At 35.8% G+C, this 21,612-nt stretch overlaps 1 pseudogene; it reads left to right on the top strand.

Moving 5' to 3' along the window:
* Nucleotides 1-2,781: 2,781 nt before the first annotated feature.
* The window catches only part of LOC125834552 (probable disease resistance protein At4g27220), a 259,136-nt pseudogene continuing 240,305 nt past the window's right edge, over nt 2,782-21,612 (top strand).

Here is a 21,612-nt window from a genome sequence, read left to right on the forward strand (position 1 = left end):
AGCTCAAAAATGGAAAATGGGGCTTAAACCTAAAAGTTTTAGGCCCCAAACCCTCTCAGATATTGCAAAAGAAAACTCAGGTTTGCTCAAAGGGGACATCGCAAAGTGACTCCTGGGTTTTGTAAGCGAACCCCATTTAAGTTGACCCCTTCAAAAAAGCGGACAGACCTTCGCAAAAGCGAGTTCAGTAGACACCAGAAAAATCAACCAACTCTTAAGACATCAAAAGGACCCTCAGAATTTGTTCGTAACCTTGTACACATAAACCATATATGCAAATCAATAATACTCGACATTGTGGACTTAATGAAACCATCAAAATAAGAATTTGGGTCTCATTGACCCAACATCCATGAAAATCACAAGAAACTAACTTGACACCTAAAAAGGCTAAAACAAGGTCGAGACCTCTCAAAAATTAACCAAGAACTTGGATACCCCAAAACCAAAAGAACTCTCAGAATTCTGAGACAAGCATCCAAACTCCGAATGTTGACCAAAGTCAATTCAAAGAATAAATTTCCACAATTTCAAGAGTTAGGATCTCAAATCCTAAAAAAGACTTCGAATCTAAAACCAAAAACTCTCACAAATCAAATTTCATATTTTGGGACTGATGAAAGCAACGAAATTTTATTCCAACACTCGAAACTCCCAAAAGACACTAAAAATCACTTTCTTAACAATATAAGCGTTTCAAACTCAAAACTTACAAAATTCTCAACTTTTAACTCAAAGTCCAAAACCATCTTTCAAAACTCAGTCATAGAAGGTTTGAGGTCAATATCGGGAGGGCACAATGGTAAATTTTATGGGAAAACAAAAAAGACCAAATGAGTCATCACACTTTGATTATGCTTTCAACTCTTGTCTTTCTTGAGAAAGAGGTAAGACTTGTGAGAAGAAATCATTAGCAAGGATTTGCGTTCACAGTCATTTATAACTAATTTACAAAATATGTATACAAATGACTGAAATATACACAAAATATTCACCCAGTTATATATAGGTGGTATGCATAATATATGTATATTATGTATATATATATTTAGTTTATACATTATTGTGTTCATATTTTGTCAACTAGATCAATAAAAGATAATTAATTATAATTTCGTTATTCGAATTTACATATTGCAAGATCAATTTATGAAGGCAACACTACTAACAAGATTTTTTTCTTTTCTTATTAAAGATGAAGGGATTTTGAACTATCCCAACACAATTCATTTTACATTGGCTTAACTAATTAATCATTGTTAATTCTTTAACACATTGTTATAACTTATATATATATATATATATATATATATATATATATCGTTCAACCTTTATGAGAACTGCATATACACTGATTTTTTTGGTAAAGAAGGAGATATTATGTATATTTATGCATCAATACAAATCAGTGGCAGAGCATTGGTTCTGCTAGAACAATTCGAGGTACCGGGGGATCGATAAAAAACAAATTACAATCATCTGCAATTATTGCAGGCGTAATATGTCTTATACTAGAAGTTCATGCTTTGTCTGGTTCTACTATTGCTGAGTCAAACAATGGCGGAACTTTCCATAAAACAAAAGAGTTAGCATCTGTTAGCTTTGATCCCTCCTTAGCTAGAGCATTTGCCACGAGGTTCTCTTCTCGGAACCTATGTTGGACTTGGGGGTTCCCCAATTTGCAGAGGAGTGCCTTGCAATCACACAAAATATTGGAGTAAGCAGGATGATCATTAATTAAAAGGCCTATTATTTCCTTACAATCAATATTAATTGTAATGGGTAAGAGTTTGTTGTCGTGAGCCATAGTTAGTCCTTTATGGAAGCCATATAACTCAACAGTGATAACGTTCGCTTCGTATAAGTTTCCTATGAACCCTATGATCTTATTCCCATTACTATCTTTAATGACTCCTCTTATACCATTTTTCCAGGTTAATTTGTTTAAGGAGTCGTCCGTGTTTAGTTTGTACCTTGTTTGAGGTTATTTCCATATAACCGATACGTATTTACGTCTGCTTCTTCTGGTCGGTCTTAGGTTGTTTAAGGTCATGAATTCCATAGTATATGTATATGGTATGCTAGGATTTATGTTTTCTTTTTGTTATTTGTGGAAGTTCCCATTTCTATTCAACCAGATACTCCATAAGTAGAAGGGAAAGACATCAATCCATTTAAGATTTTTTATTTTAATGTCCATCTTTCCAAGAAAGTCTAGCCATTTTTTTTCCTGATCAGAATCACCACTATTTGTAGGCACACTTATTCCTAATTTAAGCCAAAGTCTTCTAACTATGACACAATCGATGAAGATATGATGAATAGTTTCGGGTGAATTGCATTTGTGGCAATCGCTATTTATCTCTATTCCTAAGCTTCTTAGATAGTGTCGCATTGCTAGCCTCCCATGGTTGCATAACCATAATAAGTATTTGATTTTATTTGGATAGTGGAGACCCCAGATCCAGTTAAAGGAAAAGTTCTTGTTCTTGGGAGGACTGTCTATTTTGCTAACCTACTGGTAGGCTGAGCTGGTTGTTAATAGACCTTTATTGTTATGTAGCCAGAAGGCTTTGTCTTTGTTAATTGTTATGGGAATATAGAGGCTATGGATGAGGTTTGTAACTTCATTTGGCAACTCGAGTGATAGCACATCGAGTTTTCATATGCCCATGTTTGTTAGGAGGTCCTTAACAGCCTGGTTTTATACATGTTGCATTAAGGGACCTGCTAAATTTCTCTAATGGTGGTATTATTTGGGAGCCAGATGTCAGTCCATAGGGAGATATTCGACCCGTTTTCAATAGACCATTTCAGTCCAGCTTTACATATCTCCCATCCTTTCCCAATATTTTTCCAGATTTTACTATGGTTTGGCTTTGTCTTTAGGTCAGTAGGGAAGCAGTTAGATCCTACAAATTTGTTGATTAGTATGGATGCCCACATTGAGTTAAGGTTTGTAAAGGCTCTCCACGCTAGTTTGGATAGTAAGACTTTGTTCATTGTTTTCGCTCTTTGGACTCCTAGGCCCCCTTCTTTCTTCGCTTGCGTCACTATTGCCCATTTAATCATGTGGATTTTTTTCTTTGTCTTTGTAGTTCCCCAAATGAAATTTCTTTGAATTTGATCTATTTTTTAGTTATTCCTTTGGGGAGGTTGATGTATTGCATCATATGGGTAGGAATATTATTTAGGCTAGCTTTGGCTAATGTCGTCCTACCAGCTAAGTTGAGACATTTTGTTTTCCATCCCGATAGCTTTTGGTGTAGATTATCAATGATAAATTGAAAATCGTTAATGTAAGGGGCTTTCATAAAAATAGGGAAGCCAAGGTACTTCCCAAAGGTCAAACTAGGCTTAATTCCTAGGGAGCTACATATTTTGAATCTAAAGTCTTTGTTGCAATTTTTGGAATAGAGCATTTTTTATTTCAGATAGTTGATACTTTGGCCCGAGCTTTGGCAGAAGTTACCTAGGACTTTTTTAATTGTGAAGCAATTGTTTTTATCGGCCCTACTCATCACTATTAAGTCATCGACGAAGAAAATATGTGACAAGGATGGGCCTTTGGTCGAGATTTTGATAGGCTTCTAATGTCATGCCTGGACTTCCCTTTCAATTTGCCTAGAAAGCATTTCCATACATAAGATAAATAAATATGGAGATGGGGGGTCTCCTTGCCTTATTCCCATATTTGGTTCGAAGTATTCTGTATAATCCCCGTCAACCAAGATAACTACACTACTTGAGGAGATGCATGACATTATTAACTTCACTAGAATATCTAGGAAACAAAAGTAGATCAAGGTGTCTCGCACGAAGGACCATTCAATTTTGTCGAAGGCCTTTTCTAGATCAATTTTAAGAATCATATTAGCCTTCTTCCCTTTCATTTTTTGGAAATGGCTAATAACCTCTCGAATTATTATGGCATTATCTGTGGCTTGCCTATTTTTTAAGAAGATATATTGACACGGGCCTATTAAGGAGTTAATAAGGGGCTTCAAGCTATTAGCTATTATTTTCGTAACGATTTTATATGTAGTATTGCATAAGCTAATGGGTCTAAAGTCTTTGAGATAGTTTGCTCATTTCTTTTTTGGAATGAGGCATATATGAGTTGTGTTGATTTCATTGGGGATGTTGCAGTGGAGAAAAATGTGGGAACACAAAGAAGTCAGTGATTCTCCAACAATATCCCAGTAATTTTGGAAAAAGTAGGGATGTAGTCCGTCGGCCCCGGAGCTTTGTAGGGCTGGAATGATTTGACAACATTTTTTTATCTCTGCTTGAGATCGAGTCTCTCCTAGTGAATAAAGGTCGAGTGAGTGATGATGGGGTTCTATGGGAGGGTTAAGCGGACTAGCTTCTTTGGATGTTTTGAATAGCTTAAAGAAAAAGATTTGGACTAGACTCTTTATGCCATCGTGTTCATATATCCACTGTCCATTCTCATTTTGTAGAGCTATTATACGATTTTGGAGCCTTCTATTTAAGGTTATTGTATGAAAGAATCTTGTATTAGAGTCTCTCCCTTGTTGAGCCAATTGACTCTGGATTTTAATTTCTAGAAGTCTTCCTTTAGATTTAGGATGAGGTTATATTCTTGAATGAGTGTAGCCTCTAAATTGTAGAAGGAGGAGCTAGTAGGATAGTTAGGAGATTTTTGTAACCCCTCCAGCCTTTTTAGTATGTTTCTTTTTTTATGGAATGTGTTGTTGAACTTAGCATAATTCCATATTGAGACATTTTTCTGGAAATCAGAGATGGCGTCTGAAATTTTTTTCTTTCCTATCCCAGCTATTTGTGATAATGTTCCTTAAATCTGGGTGTGAAATCCACATCGTTTCGAAGCGGAATATCTTAGTATGATTGGACGGTCTAACATGAGTTAAGGATAAAAGGAGGGGATAATGGTCAGAGTGAGTACAAGGTAGGTGATGTACTTGAGCATTTGGAAAACACTAGATCCATTTTTCGTTTGCCAAGAAGTGATCTAATCTTTCTAAAATTAGGAGAGATTTATTCTTAAGATGTTTATTTAGCCAAGTATATTTCCCGCCTTAAAAGCCCAAGTCTATTAGTTCGCAATAGTTTATTACATTCCAAAAGTCACTTGCACATAGTTTGTTTATCGGCCTTTCTCTTATTTTTTCTACTTTAGTCAAAAGTTCGTTAAAGTCCCCATCTATTATCCATTTATCGTCATAGGTGTCCTTTATTCTCCTAAGGCTGTCCCATAGAAATTTACATGAGTTTAAGCAAGTGCTAGCATAAATGCAACTAAGAAGCTATGAGTCGTTAGATGAACATGCATTAACCATTGCATGTATTTCTTGCCCAATTGTAGCGATGTCATCCAACTCCAAGATAGAGTCATCCCAAAGGATAAACATTCCTCCGGAGTTGCCCACTGCTGGGACTTGAATCATTGAATTAAAGGGGAAGTCATCCACTAATTCCTAGTGATTTTCCATGTTAGTTTCTATAAGAGCAACAAAAGGTGGTATGTGATAGTCCATAACAGACCTAAAGTTCATCCTAAATTCCGGTCTATTTCCTCCTCTACAATTCCATATAATGAAGTTCATGGAGCTGTTGAGGTTGGGTGGGTTCGTTTCCGTCATTGGAGCTGGATTCAGCTAGTTTCCAGTCCTTATCGTTGGGTTCATTATTACTATGAAGTTTCCTATCTCCGGGGTGCATGACGATCTTATATCTAGCGTGTTTTTTTGTAGATTCAGGGGACAAATGAGTTTGCATTTTTTTTTACGAATCTCTCTTTGAATAGCATTACTTTTATATCCTTTAGAATCAAGATTTTTGTTCGTGTCTCCCTCAAGAATACTAAGGCTTCCTCTAACTCTCCTAGACTTTGATCCACTTCTATGTTTTGCACTAAGTTCTCTGGGGTAGGGGACGAATATGAGGAGGTACCTAGGAAGTTGAAGCCACATGGCGAAGAGTTTCCAGAGGTGTTGTTTTTAATGTACTGGAATGGACGATAGGTGGGTTGATCGGAGAAACCTCTGGGCTACCATGAAGTTGTTCCATAGAGTTATCACAATTTCTGGGACCTACTAAGGAAAAAAGCAAGGAGGGAATATGATTGTGTCTTTTGTTGTTACCTGGACCAAAGGGTTGAGTAATGGCATCTCCCAAGTGGGCACATGGTAAAAGACTGGGGAAACGATAGAGCTATGGGGGACTAGAGAGCAACACTCATCCATAGATGGGTATTGTAGGCTTCCATTGCTAGTCTCATCCCCTCTGAGACTACCTGTGCTATGAATGTCGGGTTCCATACTACTATAACAACTTCCCGTTCGTCCACAGTCACCGAGAACGACAACGCATGATCCTGCATGCCTATTTCCACCCAAGAGTGTGGGAGAACATTCTGAGGGGGGCCTAAGTTGTAACACCCTGATAACAGCAAGGTTAAGGGAGATCACAAATAGAGAATTGAATATTAGAATGCGGAAGCACAAAGAAAAGAAACAAAAAAAACTAACTAAAGATATGGGAAATTCGAAGGAAAGATCCACGAATTTCCAAGGATTAGATGTTCTAAGGCCTTGAAAAGATCCAAGTAACAACGTATAGATTTATGGAAGAAATCTAACGCCTTTACTTGAGAAAACGAATCAAAACGATAGATTCGGATCTTGACCGCTTTATGAGTAACTAAAGACAATAATTAGTATGTAGAAACTAATCACCTTCTAAAGAATACCAAAAAGAAACCAAAGATATCACAAGAAGAAGTTACTTTATACCTTAAACTATGAATAGTAAAGGTTTAAAGATAAATTCTCAAAGAACAAGTCACAAAGGTTCAAAGAACTCTCTCAAATATTATTAATATCAATGTAAATTGTCTTTAATGAATGAAAAGGACTCCTATATATATAGGAGAAGGGGAAAAAAACGTCCAAGGACCCTAGAAAGACAATTACAAGGAATCCTACTCTAAAAAGGAAATAAAGTAACCTAACTAGGAACAAATTTAGTACTTCTAGGAAAGCATTAAATGGTACTTAGGAGACCATAAATATACTAAGGAAAATATTAATAACCTATATATAAATAAATAAATAAATAAGGTAAATCCCAACTAGGAAAAGAATCTTGACAATCTTGGAAAGTTTGACTAGTCTTCTCTCAAAACTTGGGCAGAAAGCAACTCTTGTTGTGGCTGATTCTTGGACTCTTCTTGACCTTATTTGCACGAAAATGGCCCTTAAAATTCCTCATCTTGGGCTTGAATTTGGGCCACCAAATAATTGTAGCATTTGGACAATTCCTCTCCCTTGGGCTTGAGCTCTTCTTCCCCAATAAGACACCTTTGTATCAGCGATTGAAGCCCATTGAGCTTATCATTGAACTCCTTGGTTTGAGATCTTGTTATGGGCCTCCTTGGAGTTTCTAAAGCTTCATCCTTGTCCTTCAATGGAGTAGAGCTTCCTTGGATGCTATCACACCCTGTATCCGAAACAGACCAAAAATGCAAATTTTGAGAAGTTGCAAGTGCAACCCACGGTTGCCATCCACGGACCGTAGGTCAGACCACGACCCGTGCTGGTGGTCCGTGGTTCCCACTGCAACCCCTCCCCATCTAAGCTCAGAAAAATTGGCTAAGTCTCGACACACGAACAGACCCACAGTCCATAGATTAGACCACGGTCCGTGGTCTGTGTCCGTGGATCAAGACCTCCTTTACCCAGCCTCTGACACGAACTACGATCGACCAGCACGGACCGTCGATCGATCCACAGTCCATAGGTCTGACCGTAGATAAGGGTTAGCAGCCAGTTAGCTAAAAATTATTGATGGGTCAACTTCAAATGGTCATAACTCTTATCACAAAAGGAATTGTGTGTCCCATAACCTATGGATAGATAGATAATTGAATCATTTTTCCAACGCCACCAAGTTTTCTAAAATCCAAGCTCCGAGTAAAAATTATGCTCGTTTTAGTGGCCCTATCGGGCAGACTCGACCGACGACTCCAATCGACGGATTGTCGATTGATTGACGGCCCCTTACTCCGACAGCAGTTAATTCAGGGGTCTTTTGGTCTTTTCCTATTTCGTTTAACCCCTAAGATACCTCGTTTAGACCCTAAAGCATGAGGTTTTAGTCAGTTTAAGCGTAGAAACATAACTAGAACTTACCTTAGTTAAAATCATTAATCAAAACTTAGAAAATTAGAAGCAAGAGAAGAGAAAAAGGTCAAGAACCCTCGTTCAAGAACGCAACAATTTTTCTTCAGTTCCAGTCCAGAAATCAAAGAATTTCTCTGTGAAATTTGTCACCAGGTATGTGGGATTTCACTAGTGGGTTCCTTTCGCCCATTAGGTCCCTAGAATTCAGTCAGATTCTTGATTCCATGATTATGAACAGACCTAGGGTTCTAGAATTTCAACAGATCATCATGAATTAGTTATTTAAATGTTCCAAATCAGATTATCATGTTATTGCTCAGTTTCTTACATAAATTTCAGAACCCTAGCTATGTATTTCATTAGTTCTTGAATTACACATGCTAGGTCAGATATTTCAATTATTCATATATACATGCTCTAGTTTTATGCCACATTATCAGTATATTTCAGCATAAACCCTATTTTGAGTTATAAATCATGAGAAGCTTTTCTTTAAGACAACACTTGAGTTTTAAACTGAGTTTTTAAGAATGTTAAGATGAGTTTTGAGAAAGAGCTTCTAAAACATGATTAGTATGACAATTGAGTAGGTCATCAATGTATGAATAGTATGGTATCTAGATATACCATCAATGTTTATGCAGTATGACTTCCCAAGTCATCAATGATCATAGTATAATATGATGTTGAATTGTTTTCTAAAAAGGAGTTTTCAAGTATGAGTATCTACATGTCAGTATTTTGAACTATTCAGTATTTCAGTCATAATATATTCAGTTATACATGCCTCAGTTTATGAATGCATCATTATCAGATTAATTGTTGCATTCTCAGTTTGCATGTTCAGTTTCGAGCTATCCAGTATTTACAGAAATTCAGTCATAACCAGTTAACCACTTAATTCATTGGGAGTAGCATAATACCGAGTTGGACTAGGGTTCAGCGTACCCATATAGTCCCAGAACTACGAGCCACGTAGGTGTAAGTCCCCTCTGTGGGCAACATCAGTTTAGTGATCACGCCAGCATGCCTTTATACCTCTGGCAGGGTATATTGGGTCCTCTCGATGGGGCGTATACATCGGACTCCACATTTAGCTCATGTGGTTTTATGTCGGTTATTAGTAGCTCCCACAGTTCAGTTAGACTCTATTGCATTGACCATATTTCAGTACAATCAGTATTCAGTCTCAGCATGTTATAAATTTGGTCATTGCATCAGTTAGCTTAGTATTCAGTATGTTCAGATTATATCATTGCCTATTTGTTTTGTTCAATTATATATTTATTTCAGCTTTACTCTATCCTGCATTCTCAGTACCTTTCAAGTACTGACGCATACGTGCGCTACATCTTCTCGTGGTGTAGGTTCAAGTTCTCAGCATCCAGATCACGCTTAGATCGGTTCCTGATCTCCAGTTCAGCCGATTCAGTTGGTGAGTCCTCATTCTCCGAGGACAATAGTCATGAGTTTCTTTTCAGTATTTAGTCCTTTAGTTTCAGTTTTGCTAGACTTAGTTGGGGTCTGTCCCAGCATTTCTAGTCAGTTAGAGGCTATTTTCAGACATAGATAGATTCAACTTAGTATTGAGTTAATATCTTCTTTGTATTAAACTCATCAGTTTTCATTTATCTCCGTTATAGTATATGGGTATTCCCCCTCTTTTCAGATTTATTTATGATTTAGCTTCCGCATCAGTCTATTATCTTTAGTATGCTTGTGATCATGCCATCAGGGTTAGCTTGGGATCACTTGTGGTCCTAGGTCCCGTGTTCGCGTCTCGAGGGTAGCTTGGGGGGTGACATAAGTGGGGTAAATGGTGTTCCCTCCTACCGTTACTAGGAAGGTTTGGAGCGGAGGAAGAGGATTTGGAAAGAGGGATGGGGGGTTCGTTTGGGTCGCTGGGTTTTGGGTATGAGTGTGTCGAGGATTGTATGGAGGGATGCTCATGTTTGATAGGGATCTCCTTTGTTGGGATGAGAGTGGAAGACGAGGCATAATGGCTGGAAGGAGAGAGATCAGTAGTAAGTGCACTATTGGGAATATTAAATGTTTTACCATGTTTATTGCTTAAAGTGGTACTAGGAATATTCAAGTTTTGGATTTTATCAGTAAAGGGGGTTTCTATATATGGAAGGTTATCTAGATCTTTAAAGGGGCCACTAGGACTAAAGGTCATTTTCTCCTCACCACATAAATTAGTTTTAGTAGTTTTAATATCTGGGAGATTGTCTAGTTGGATATAGTTGTGTTTCTTAGTGTTGGATAGAGCATCCACATGTAGGGAGGGGGTTGGCTGATGGGATGGTATTACACTTTCTCCTGGGATCGAGGAGTCGGTTATTATTTCCTCTATGTGAGTAGGGTGTGAACTAATAGAAGTTGTAGGGGCCAAACTAGGGGATGTTATAGGTTGGTAATGCACTGTACAAAGAGTTTTTGGTACAAGCTCCATTCTTGCGGAGCACTTAACTTGGCAAATATTTCCTGAATTTTTAATATTAAACAATTCGGGGTATTTGTTATTTTTTCTAAAATCAGCTTTAATGACGTCACTTGATCTAACATAGGGACCCCTGTTCTTTGGTACTTTGTGTACCTGGCTTTGTGGTCGAGTTTCCAGAGTTGTTGTGGTTATTGATTTCTTAAGGAGGCGGGGGGTATCTCTTGGGTTTGACTCTGGGAGCAGTCGTATTGTTTTTTATCGTTTAAGAGGATCTTATAATTTTGTTTATGGCTTTCTATGGATTCGATATTGTTCGAACTTTTTCTATATTTAAAGATTTTGAATCAAGGAATTTACCTGTAGATGCTTCAAATAAATTGACTACCTGGTTCATTTGTGGTTCCTGGTCGCTTGTATTGTTTTGATCATCTGGAGTAGTTGATTGTTTGCCATTTTTCTACTGCGTTGTTCTGTTGGGTCTCGACTTTGTGTTTTTCTTTGTGTGGTTGAGCGGCTTCTTTGTCGATGGCCATTTTGGCTGAGTTGCTTTTGGTGGCTTCAGTAGTCGGGCAGTTGATGGTGTTGTGGCCCAGCGCTCCAGTGTTATTGCAAAATATATCTGATCCTTCATAAACTATATTTTGCTTGTGGTGGCCAATGTAAATAACTTTTCGAACAGGCGTGCCTAGAGGGACTTCAACACATATGCGGGCATATCGGCCTCTTAGTGTGGTTGCTGTGCACACATCCGTTTTGACTAGTTTGCCTACTTTCCATCTGACTCTGGCTAAGATTGAATGGTTGTAGAATTCGGTGGGGAGTTCAGGCAATCGTAACCATATGACTGAGAAATTTTCCTTTGCTTCTGAGGCGACAAAATATGGGTGTCATCTCTTAACTGAGAGGAAGTATCCATTAATGAACCATGGGCCATTCTGAAGTATCGATTGGAGATTTTCTTCCTTTATAAATTTGACTATGTAATTTGTGGCCTAAATCAATTAAGATTATCTCTTTAGTTGCTCTCCATAGCGATGAAAGCTTTTTTTCCAGATATTGGTGGTTTATTCTTTTGCCTAGGACTTCGATAATAACAGAGTATACCCAAAGTCTGTAGATTCTCTTTTTATCATCCTCAGACAGGGATATAAGGTCATCTTTAGATACATTAATAGGATCTGTGTTGTGTCCATATCTGTCTCTCTCACTTACATGACTACTGCCTCCGGGTGCCTCAGTATCTAGTAGCATATCTGAGATTCTGTTATCGCCATCCGGTGTTGCTCCTTTCAATAGAGGAACTGGAGTTATTAAGATGCTCTTAAAGGTCGAGTTGGTCCCCTCTAGTTAAGAGTTTTGTGTCGTTTTTCCTAGGATGTGTGGTGAGGCAGGTGGATTCAGATCAGCTTGGCAGAGTGACATGTTATTCTGGGGTGAAATCTAGAGAGAAGGTAGACTCTCTCTCTTCTTAAATCTTCCTCTCAATAGAGGAACTGGAGTTATTAAGATGCTCACATTTGAGAATACTGGAATTCTCTAACTTAATATAATGTCAACACACTAATTGATCATAAATGATATATTAACTAAATGTGATAATCTTATTAGTAAAAATAAATTAGGTGGTACATTACTTAGTAAAATTGTGTACAATACTTGCACATTTCATGTACATAACAATACAAAGAAACTATCTTACTCTTAGTTAATCTAGTAGAATAAAGTTTATGATTAACATCTCATAATTCAGAATAGAGAATAATTTTGATAATGCGACATTATACTATTATATTGTAGGTTACTAAGTAAAATTGTTTGCAATAATTACACGTATCATGCACATAAGTTATAACAATACAAAAAAAATCTCATTATTCTAGTCTAATAAAATTTATAATTAATATCTCATAATTCAAAATAGAGAACGATTTTCAATTTTCCATAATAAGACATTATACTATTACATTATAGGTTCCTTAATAAAAATGTGTATAAAACTTGCACAGATCATGCACAAATGCAAAATACAAATATAATAGGTTTCTTTGTATATTTTTCTCTTAAATTCAACCCCGAACATTTATCTCTCTTTAGTTATCTTTTTTTTTTATCATTACTTTTCCGTTTAGTTCTACGAGGTAGAAGTTTGAATAATTTGGCAAGCAACTAGTTATAACTTATACCAAAAAACGTACATCATTACCTTTCAATATTAGTAATTCTTTGAAATCATTTTTATTCAAGAAAATTTCTTTAAAAGCCTTTATTCTGATATTTTTTTGCACATTGCACATACATGAAGATAAAGTAAATAAATTAAAATTGCTAAATAAGTACACTTACATGGTATAAATATAACTTTACAAATCATATACTTTATATAATACATAGAGTAATTATTACAATTTGCACTAATAATAACACTAAATTAAATAGAAACATATAAGTGAAAATGAAATAGCTCTTCAAATTAATCAAATTAAAGAGTTTTTATCTCTCGAATGTCCAACTAATTAATTAATTCTTTATAGTTGATCCACGACCTATAGAGATGGCCATAGTTGCGACGATATGTTGGGCATATGATCTCCCAGCGCATTTAAATTGAAATGCACTCACCGTGGTACAAGCGAGTGCAAGGAAAAATATATATATTCTTCGTTGATTCAAAGTCGAATAAACATATCTGACATATATTGTTACCTAAATCTATATTTTCTATATCTAAATAGGGCACACGTGAAAACAAGAGAAGAGTTCCTTGCCCATATCTTTTAATGGCCCATTTCTGTCCTATTTTATAAAGTACAAACGTAAAAAGAAAAATAACACCTATGACCAATACTACTACTATAGCTTGAACTTCATGGTTGGATATATACTTTTTATCTTATTCTTTTACTTGTACGAGCGACATCATCAAAAGGTTGAATTCTCCGTACAATCAAAACTGGTCTATAATCTAAAACATATTAAAAGTTATTCTTGATAATATATAATAGAAAAAGAAATAATTTGAAAGAAGAAGAAAATGTAGTACTTAAAGACTCACCTCTGACGAAAAATTAATGTGATAACCTTATTAGCAAAAAATATTAGGTGGTGTTTAAATTTGTTTTTGCTTATAATTTTAGATAACATCTTTTTGAAAAAGTTGAATCACGCACAATTTAATTCATTCTTCTTTTATTATGATATGTATACCCAAAAATGAGACATTGTACATTGCTTGGTAAAATTATGTACAATACTTGCACATTTTATGCACATACCAGTACAAAGAAACTATTTTACATCTTAACAAATTTAGAAGAATAAAATTTATGATTAACATATCATAATTCAAAATAGAGAATAATTTCGATAATGAGACATTATACTATTATATTGTAGGTTACTTAGTAAAATTGTGTACAGTAATTGCACGTAATGTAGTAAAATAAAATTTATAATTAATCTCATAATTCAAAATAGAGAATGATCTCCAATTTTTCATAATGAGAAATTATACTATTACATTATAGGTTGCTTAACAATTGTGTATAAAACTTGCACAAATCATGCACAAATACAAAATACAAACATAATAGATTATTATTTTTTTGTATATTTTTCTCTTAAATTCAAACCCCAACGTCTATCTCTCTTTATTTGTCCTTTTTCTCTTCTTTTTTATCGTTACTTTTCAATTTAGAATATGAGAAAGAAGTTTGAATAATTTGACAAGTAACTAGTTATAACTTATACTAAAAACGTTACGTCATTATCTTTCAATATTAGTAATTCTTTGAAATCTTTTTTATTCAAGAAAAATCCTTTAAAAGTTCTGTTATTCTTTTGCGCATTGCACCTACATGAAGACAAAATCAATAAATTAAAATTAATAAATAAGTACACTTATATAGTATAAATACAACTTTACAAATCATATACTCTATATATAGTACCTGGAATATTTATTACACATTTGCACTAATAATAACACTAAATTAAATAGTTGATCCACGACCTATAAACATGGCCTTTGTTGCAATGACATGTTGGACACATAATATTCTGGCGCATCCAAGTTGAAATACACTCACCATTGTACAAGAGTGCAAGGAAATATATATATATTCAAAATCGAATAAACATATCTGAAATATACTGTCACCTAAATCTATGTATTCTATATTAGAATAGAGCACACATGGAAATAAGAGAAGAATTCCTTGTCCATATCTTTAAATGACCCATTTTTGCCATATTTTATAATGTACAAACATAAAAAAAAAAACACTTATTAAAAGAAGAACTATCTTGAATGAATACATTAACCAGTTACACGAGGTATTTATAATATGTAAATATGATACAAAAGACTAAAGTATCCTTGTAGCTATACATATTTATTTATCATTCCCCCTCAAGCGATGCTGGGTCTCGACAAATGTTGAGCTTATCACGCAAGAATGAAAATTGAGCATAGGGAAGAGACTTCATCAACAAATCTGCAAGTTGATCCGCACTTGGCACATAGCGAACCTGTAGAACACCAGAAGCAACCTTCTCACGAACAAAGTGAATGTCAATCTCAATATGTTTAGTGCAAGCATGATGAATAGGATTGTGAGCTAAGTATATACTACTGATGTTATCACAGTAGATTGTTGAAGGAGAGGATAGCTGAATATATAGATCACCAAGAAGAGAGAGCAACCACGATATCTCAGCAGTACCATGGGCAACAAAACGATATTCTGCCTCAGCACTCGAGTGCGATACAACACTTTGCTTCTTAGAAGACCAAGAAATAAGATTATTACCAAGAAAGATACAATACGTTGAGGTCGACCTGCGGGTAGTAGGACAGCCTGCGCAATCTGCATTAGTATAACATGTTAATGAACCAATTGAGCCGCCTGGAATGAATAGGCCATGATTTATGGAACCACACAGGTAGCGTAGAATACGTTTCACTGCAGTAAAATGAATGTCCAAGGGAGAATGCATGAACTAAGCAACCTGACTAACAGAGAAGGCAATGTCATGTCGAGTAAAAGTTAAGTATTGAAGTCTCATGAAGAAATAAAAGATATATGGTCTCAAGAAAAGAAGGAATTGGAATTCTGGTGGAGATTGAAGTGCTAACAGAGAGATATTCGGAAGGTAGGCCAGAAAGAACTTGGAGAACAAGATCTGAATCAGAGATATGATTACCAATTGATATCAAGGCATCAACAATGGATTTGAGGCGGTGCACATAATCAGAGATAGAAAGAGAACCTTTCTTTAGATTATGAAATTGAACCTTAAGTTGGAGAGTTCAGGAACTAGTATGATCATGGAAAAGACGTTCAATTTGTAGCCACGCCTCGCGAGCAGTAAGACTGCTATTAGGAAGAATAATAGCTTGAAGTATCTCTTGAGAGATTGTAGCTTGTATCCATGACAAAACAATGGAGTCAAGTTGGACCCATTGTTGAAAAACATGATTAATAGTCGAAGTTCCATTCTCCATGGTAAGAGTAGGTTCTCGACATAGATGACTTCCATCGATGAAGCCATAGACACCATGTCATTTAAACACGGGAAGAAATAACTCTCTCCAAAGCATGTAGTTTGTATAATCAAGAGTAGTAGGAATCAGATTTTTGATGTTGGAAATAGAAACGACAGAATTCGAAATAAGAGGTGCAACGGGAATAGCAGCCATGGAAGTGGCAGAAGAGGTTTGAGTACTGAGCGAGGTAGATGAAACCATGATGATACGTAGGAGAAAAAGAGTTAGAGAGAGCCTGGGTATCTGATACCATGAAAGAATAACTATCTTGAATGAATACATTAACCAATTATACGAGGTATTTATAATATGTAAATATGATACAAAAGACTAAACTATCCTTGTAGCTATACATATATATTTATCACTTATGATTGATGTTGCGACTGTAGCTTTAACTCCGTGGTTGAATATATAATTTTTATCTGATTCTTTAAGAGTGACATCGTCAAAAGATCGAATTCCATATAACTAAAAATCTGGTGTATAATTTAAAACATATTAAAGGTTATTCTTGATATATGTAAGGTATAAGGGTCTGAAAAATACCCAACTTTGGTCGAATTTGCTGTTGCGATACTAAACTTTCATGAGGACCTATTACCTCCCTAGACTATTTAATATCGTATTTTTTACCCCATGAACTATTTAATAGTGTATTTTAAAGATATATATGTGCCCACGTGGACACATTATTATTTATAATTTTGCATTATTGTTTATGTCCACGTGGGAAAATATATATGTTTAAAATACAGTATTAAATAGTCTAGGGAGATAATAGGTCCTCATGAAAGTTTAGTATCACAACAGCAAATTCGATCAAAGTTAGGATATTTTTCAGACCTTTATCCCTATATGTAATAGAAAAAAAAAACTTGAAAGAAGAAGAAACTATAGTAATTAAAGAATCAATTCTAATGACAATTTAGGTAGGAACCAAGTGAACAATATGCTAGAGAAATGGACTCGTATTTTTGACAAGCAGAAATTAGAGGATTATATAATCTAAGAGACTTGTTAAATTATGTAAAATTAATGTTAATTAGACTAAAAGATGTTTCACAAGTATCAACTTTAAATCCTTAAATGAATTGTTATGTACATCATCAACATTATGGTCATATCAAGACAAGAATCATTCAGACATTCAACACAAAAAAGCACATACATTGGGAATGAAAGACGCAACGTAACAAATTCTTTTTAATTATATAGTGTTTGATTGACGGTATTAAGGTGATCAAATATTCCCGTAATAAAATTTATATTGTGTTTGATTGATGATATATATTTATTTGATCAACCAAACACAATAGAATTTTTTATCACAAGCTTAATTTTAAGATATCACATTTTACCCCGCGTATCAAACAACGTCAATGTTTCTTCTTCTTGTTCAATTATTAGTTTTTGGCTTTTTTCCTATTGTTTCTCAATTATATGCTGTGTAAAACAAAACTCATGATTTTTGTAATTTATAGTGATAAATGGATAATGCTAGAGGTTAACACATGCCAATTTTTCCTATTGCCATCACGATCCAATTCCAACGTCTGATTGAATTTTTCCTTTTAACTCCTACTTGTTTCCTCTCCTAAACCTTGAGTCATACCGAGGTGGTTCTTCAATCCTCTTCTTCAATAGTTATGTGTTAGAGTTTCTCTTTACTCGTCCCCGAGCCATGGGAGAGAAGTGCAGGATAGAGGTCGCCTAACATGCACCAATAGAGAGTCACACCTATTGTTTCTGAGATCTAATTAATGATATTATGTGACAAATATTACTTTATTTTAGTTAAGTTAGAATAATTTTGCTAGTTTTTAGAAATTAGGGTATAAACCATATTTAGAAAAATATATATTCAAATTCTACATATTCTCGATAAAAAATATGGTCAAACACAACTCTAATTTTAAAAATTCAAATTAAATAAAAAATATTTATTTAATCATATATTTATATAAAAGAGAATCATAGGCCCGCCTACGTGGCACCATCACAATCTAAAATTTCCTTTTAAATTTATTTATTATCAAAAATAGCCTTCTCCTTTCATGAAAATATGTGAGTTTTATAAAAAGTTGTGACTTTTCTGAAGAGTTGCGACTTTTATGAAGAGTTGAGACTTTTATGAAAGGTTGTGACATTTTCGATAAGGCACAATAAACATTTGTTCACACTACCCTTTGTTGTTTATAAATAGAGGGATTTCCTCTCATTTTAAAACAACGAAAATTCTGAACTTATTCTTCTGCACAAATTAAATATCTGTGTACTTTGCTCCTGTTGAGTGGCTCACTGACACTATTGTTTTTGTATCAATGCACTTGTGAATAGAATCGTTCCATCCTGGGATGATCTATTTCTTTAAGCATCGGGTACTAGAGGGGAATAATTTCCTTAAGGGGACACTGTGCATTCGGTGGGCTCCATTTTTTCCTTTCTGTTTCATTCTATTATTATATATCTTGGTATATTTTTTTGCCGTCATTAATTTATGCTTATGATATTAATTGGTGTTTTTGAGTACATGTTTTAAGCTTTGTTATTTATGTTTCTGTAAAGGTAGGGCTTGTTTGGTGTGGGGATTAAAAATAATAGTGATGGGATAAGGAAATAGTGATTGGATAAAAAAAAATTATATTGTTTGGTTGCCATGTTTGGGAAAACATATCCCACCATTTTTATCATAGTGATGGGCTAAGTTATCCCATATACATGGTGGGATAAGTTATCCCAGGATAAATCATGGGATAACTTGTTTCCAACCAAACGACCCCCTTATTGTTATAAGTATTTTTTTAAAAAAATAAATTTTTGGACCGGTGGTCCATTTTATTAATAAAAGCAAATGGACTCAAACTGAGCTCATTACATACAAAAGCAGCAAATAAGATGTCGGTCCAAAAGTGACCAAATCTCAGGTGAAAACCAATCCCCTAGAAAATAGGATTTCCTAATGTGATTCCCCAGCTGTCTCCTCTTCATTTCCGCCGCTGAAGATGTATTGTTATAAGTATTTGTTAGTACAAATAAAGATTATTTAATTATTAGAAAATTTAATATCTCATATGGATGTTCATCTAATTTTCCAAAAATATCATATAGTAACTGTAACACCCCGTATTCGAAAAAGACAAAAATGCAGATTTTGAGAAGTTGCAGGTGAACCTTACGGTCACCATCCACGGACCGTAGGTCAGACCACGGCCCGTGCTGGTGGTCCGTGGTTCACCACTGCAACCCCTCCCCAAACCAGCTCAGAAAATTGGCTAAGTCTCGACTCACGGACAGACCCACGGTCCGTAGATCAGACCACGGTCCGTGGTCTGTGTCCATGGATCGAGACCTCCTTTACCCAGCCTCTGACACGAACTACGATTGACTAGCACGGACCGTCGTTCGATCCACGGTCCGTAGGTCTAACCGTAGATCAAAGGTTAGCAGCCAGTTAGCTGAAAATTCTGATGGGTCAACTTCAGATGGTCATAACTTTTAGCACAAAATGAATTATGTGTCCCATGACCTATGGTTAGATAGATAATTGAATTATCTTTCCAACGCCATTGAGTTTGCTAAATTTTGACATCCAAGTAAACAGTTATGCCCGTTTTAGTGAAGCCCTATCGGGCAGACTCGACCTACAGACCCAATCGACGGACCGTCGATTGATTGACGGACCGTCGATTGATTGACGGACCGTTAGTCAGGTCCGTCAGTCACTCCGACAGCAGCTAATTCAAGGGTCTTTTGGTCTTTTCCTATTTCGTTTAACCCCTAAGATACGTCGTTTAAACCCTAAATCATGAGATTTTAATCAGTTTAAACCTAGAAACATAACTAGAACTTACCTAAGTCAAATCATTAATCAAACTTAGAAGAATTAGAACGCTAAGAGGAGAAAAGAAGGTCAAGAACCCTAGTTCAAGAACGCAGCAAGGTTCCATCAGTTCCAACCCCAAAATCAAAGGATTTCTCCGTGGAATTCGTCACCAGGTATGTGGGATTTCACTAGTGGGTTCCTTTCGCCCATTAGGTCCCTAGAATTCAGTCAGATTCTTGATTCCATGATTATGAACAGACCTAGGGTTTCTAGAATTTGAACAGATCATCATGAGTTAGTTATTTAAATGTTCCAAATCAGATTATCATGTTATTTCTCAGTTTATCGCATGAATTTCAGAACCCTAGCTATGTATTTCTTTAGTTCTTGAATTATACATGCTAGGTCAGATATTTCAGTATTCAGTTTTACATGCCTCAGTTTATGAATGCATCATTATCAGATTAATTGTTGCATTCTCAGTTTGCATGTTCAGTTTCGAGCTATCTAGTATTTACAGAAATTCAGTCATAACCAGTTAACCACTTAATTCATTGGGAGTAGCATAATACCGAGTTGGACTAGGGTTTCAGCGTACCCATATAGTCCCAGAACTACGAGCCACGTAGGTGTAAGTCCCCTCTGTGGGCAACATCAGTTTAGTGATCACGCCAGCATGCCTCTATACCTCTGGCAGGGTATATTGGGTCCTCTCGATGGGGCGTATACATCGGACTCCACATTTAGCTCATGTGGTTTTATGTCGGTTATTAGTAGCTCTCACAGTTCAGTCAGACTCTATTGCATTGACCATATTTCAGTACAGTCAGTATTCAGTCTCAGCATGTTATAAATTTGGTCATTGCATTCAGTTAGCTCAGTATTCAATATTTCAGTATCTATATCATGTTAAGATTATATCATTGCTCAGTATGCTTTGTTCAGTTACACGTTATTTCAGCTTTACTCTATCCTGCATGCTCAGTACCTTTCAAGTACTGACGCATACGTGCACTACATCTTCTCGTGATGTAGGTTCAGGTTCTCAGCATCCAGATCACGCTTAGATCGATTCCCGATCTTCAGTTCAGCAGAATCAGTTGGTGAGTCCTCATTTTTCGGGGACAATAGTCATGAGTTTCTTTTCAGTATTTTAGTCCTTTAGTTTCAGTTTTGCTAGACTTAGCTGGGGCCTGTCCCAGCATTTCTAGTCAGTTTAGAGGCTTATTTCAGACATAGTTAGATTCAGCTTAGTATCTTGAGTTTGATATTTCTTTTGTATTAAACTCATCAGTTTTCATATATCTCAGTTACAGTATATGGGTATTCCCCATCTCTTCAGATTTATTTATGATTTAGCTTCCGCATCAGTTTATTTTCTTTAGTATGCTCATGATCATGCCAGTAGGGTTAGCTTGGGATCACTTGTGGTCCTAGGTCCCGTGTCCGCGTCTTGGGGGTAGCTCGGGGAGTGACAGTAACACTACCTAGAGGATAAATTATAAAATCAAATTAAAGATGATTGATTGAAGGATGAAGAGAAAATGGTCTAAAACCCCCCCCCAACCTATACCCGAAATCCCAACTACACACTCCAACTTTACGGGTGTCCTATTGCCCACCTGAA

This window comes from Solanum verrucosum, unplaced genomic scaffold (genome assembly GCF_900185275.1).
Source record: "Solanum verrucosum unplaced genomic scaffold, falcon-dt-bn FXZP01000287.1, whole genome shotgun sequence".
NCBI classification, from domain to species: Eukaryota; Viridiplantae; Streptophyta; class Magnoliopsida; order Solanales; family Solanaceae; genus Solanum; species Solanum verrucosum.